The sequence below is a fragment of the Hetaerina americana genome, unplaced genomic scaffold (assembly GCF_022747635.1).
Source record: "Hetaerina americana unplaced genomic scaffold, ioHetAmer1.1.p SCAF_9, whole genome shotgun sequence".
Classification (NCBI taxonomy): Eukaryota; Metazoa; Arthropoda; class Insecta; order Odonata; family Calopterygidae; genus Hetaerina; species Hetaerina americana.
Window position 1 is genome coordinate 48,453,525 of NW_027287538.1, and position 3,608 is coordinate 48,457,132.

Here is a 3,608-nt window from a genome sequence, read left to right on the forward strand (position 1 = left end):
TTTTGTAATCTACGGAGCTCTGTGACAGTGCTTAACGATTCTATTTCCATTACTTCATTGAAAATGTTTCGTAGAGGTATTTAATTAAGGATGGGGAAACGGTAAACACTGAAATAAAATATGTGATCAGGAAATTTGCATAATTATAGTGTGTTACAGCGCAGGTTTTCACAATTCTCACTAGCGAAAACTCTATATCCTGCCGTTTTAAACCGAACATAATACCACTAACAGAACTTAAAAACCAGTCACCTGGAATGCCCAAAAATGTATGCGTAAGTATGAAATTTATTATGATAACTAATACTTTTGGATGATGCAAAAAGTAGGACCTATATTACTTCGATGTCTCCAAATTTGTGTGTGCAGTCAATTCCAAAAGTCTGCGCAATAAACTGATATGGAACTCCCCTCCGAAATCCTCAGCACTGGAGCTGACCTCTATTCTTGGCGCCCGTAACTGACAAGGACAGGTGACTTCGAGGCGGTCTTTCCGTACTCGGTTTTCATACTTTTTCGCCCCTGAAACCCTGCACTCGATGGAGAGTGCACTTCATATTTCCAGCAGCACGAACCTTACACAATATTAACCAATTAAACCAATAAGGAATATGTGGCAAAAATTCGAAAAACAGCATCAGCTAATTCAAATTACATTTATGACGACATACTACTCGGAACTCTCACACGGGCTCCCGTCATTGATTAATCAGTAACGCAATGACAAAATGGTCTAGGCGCGTTGCTATGCCTCTTCATAACAAACACTTTACGAGATGGATAACGGATATTCCAGTATTTTACAACGAAGTTCATGATACGAAACCCAACGTATCGCGAATCTCGGAGCTATCAAGATTCATGATCGTAATAATTGTGCTACAGATCATTGCGTATGACGCCGATATCCGAAAGAAAGATCCACATTCGCGACCTCGATTGCATAAAATAGCCCAGCAGCAGTCAGAACAGAATAAAAGAAAGGTTGTGTGATGCTATCCAATGTACGAATCTTGAAACAGCAAGAGATGTGTTGAATCAAGAAGGAACTAATGTGGGTGAATCTATATTCAAGGAAGCATTGGATCAAGCAAGAAAAGTATAGAAAACTTGAAGGAGCATGACAAGAAACAATACTGAGAAAATAGATACAAAGGAATGATAGAATTGGTCGACACAAGGCTCGATAACATGAAGATGAAAAGAGGAGATTAGGGCTATGGAATCCTTCCTTGAGTCCCCCTTAATCATGCGCCTTGTTAATGAACTGAATGCATTCTGACTTACAAGTAACTAAATCATCTAATCAGCGCAAATTATGAGAATGTTTTCCAGCAGTGGGACTAAACCCAAATATGACAATTGATAATTTGATTTAAAAAAGACCGGAAATATGAAATTTATTTCTACTCGTAAATATTCCATTCTTTTGTACATTCTAGCCAAATACAAAGTAATAACAAAGCCATATGCAAAAGGTTCTAAGGGACAATTTAGTCAGCTGCATGAACACAATCATAAATCCAAAACCCCTTTGGGACATTCAATACTTTAACACCCATTGGAAGCAAATTCATTCAGTTATATTATCTTGTTTAATGAGATATGTTATTTTTACTAACAAGATTAAGTAATTTTACCTTAGATAGCGGTTATAATATGATATATAAAATAATAAACCCATTTTAAATATTTCTATATAATAATTTTAATTAGCTTACAGTGCTATCAAACTGGGTTCAAGCTGGTCAAACTGGGCTAGCTCTTCCAATTCCAATTTTCTCTTTCTTAAGGACCAATTGATACTCTAGCAAAGTAGTTTTCTTTGTGTCCAAAAAAGGAAAGGAGTAGAAAATACCTATGCTCCTCAAGAAACAGCATTTCCTGTAAAAGATACGGCACAATAATTATGGAAATATATAAAGAGCTTGAATATTTTTTTCACTATTACTTTATGGCAATACTTTCACAAGGAAATGAATTTTACAACCTGTTAATCAAACCTTTAGGTCCTTCAACAGCTATAGGATGAAAATTATATGAGAGAACATTAAGAAAAAACACCATGTATCGTACTATCCATGACCCTAATATCAAAAATCTTTGAAACAAGATCTGGTAAGTACCGTCATGTTTCTAATACGCACATAATTTAAATCAGAGTGTCTACAGTACAACTATGATAAAGCTTACATTTTTGCAAATACTGGTCCTCTTGTCAGCATATGGAAAGGAAATGGCCTTCCCTACCCTGCTGTGTGAAATTCACTAGCTGTTGGGTTTAGTACCTGGTGAGCTCAACCCTCACCTATGAAACCGCCCTTCAGGTTGACAACCATGGTCCTGTTGAAGCAGTCGAGTGCTTTAGCCAGTTAAGCTATCGAGGTGTCCTCTAAACTCTGAAATTTAGGGGACTTTAAAGGAACATGATGTTGTGACGAAATACCATACATACAATGTCACAGGCATTTGTAGTCGTGCCACTGTCCACGAGGTTTAAGCACTTTACCGGATATTGAGGGATCAGGGTTCGAATCCCAATCAAGGCGAATGATTTTTACACTCTGAAGTTGTGGCATTGAAATTCACATTAGCGGATGACTCCATTAAAAGTTAATCAGTTAAAAAGTTAGGTAAAATAAAAGTTAAAAAGTATAGTTAAATTGTTCATCAATTAAGATCTACAAGATGAAACATTATTAAATCAAGTTTTATTTTTGGATTTTTTAATATTTACCCCTGAAAACCCTAAGTAATTAATTGGATACTATTAAAATAGGAAAACAAAATTTATACGATTGATGTTTCTTGTTGCTATCCTGCAATAGCATATGAATGGAAGCAGTGAATCTTGTATCTAATTCTTCTTTATATAAAGTGGGTGACTTAATGAGGACATTCACACATTATCTCTACATTAATAATGTAAATTAGATAAGATACTCCACATATATACCAATAGAGACCAAGGAAAAAGACAGTGGTTAACCCAACAACAGCTGCCAGAGAAAGAAAGAAGTCGCAGAGATGTCACATTAATGTTGCAAAGAGATACCCCAGTCCATGCCCTTGGAAATGAGAACACAAGGACAAAAGACAAGAAGAGAGACGCTGAAAGACATAGGATTGACAGTGAAGAGTGCAGGAAAGATACAGGTTATCACGCTATACAATTGGTGAATGAATCCAATCTAACCCATCAATCAAATTGATTCCACCAAGCACATTTTTGGATCACTGAATATTTGAGGACCGAAAATTAAAAATACAGTGCTTCTACATGATTATAATCTGTAAAATAAATTGTAGTTATGTAAAAGAAAAGGTGTCATTTTAACCAGTAACTCTACTCGTTATAATATGAACCATTGAATTTCAACAGGTTTTCAGCTAATTTACAGTAAAATCCCTTAAATGATAATATTTGCTATAAACTAATTTTGAAGGGGGCTCAAAGAACGTACCATAAAAAAACACTTCTTTACACAGCCAGGGTGCCCATTTTCACTCATATGTGGTGTTTTTGATATACATGTTGATGACCACCTATCATTCATTATTAAAAGTTGATTTAACTATAATTATGAATTGCGAAAGGACTAAACTGG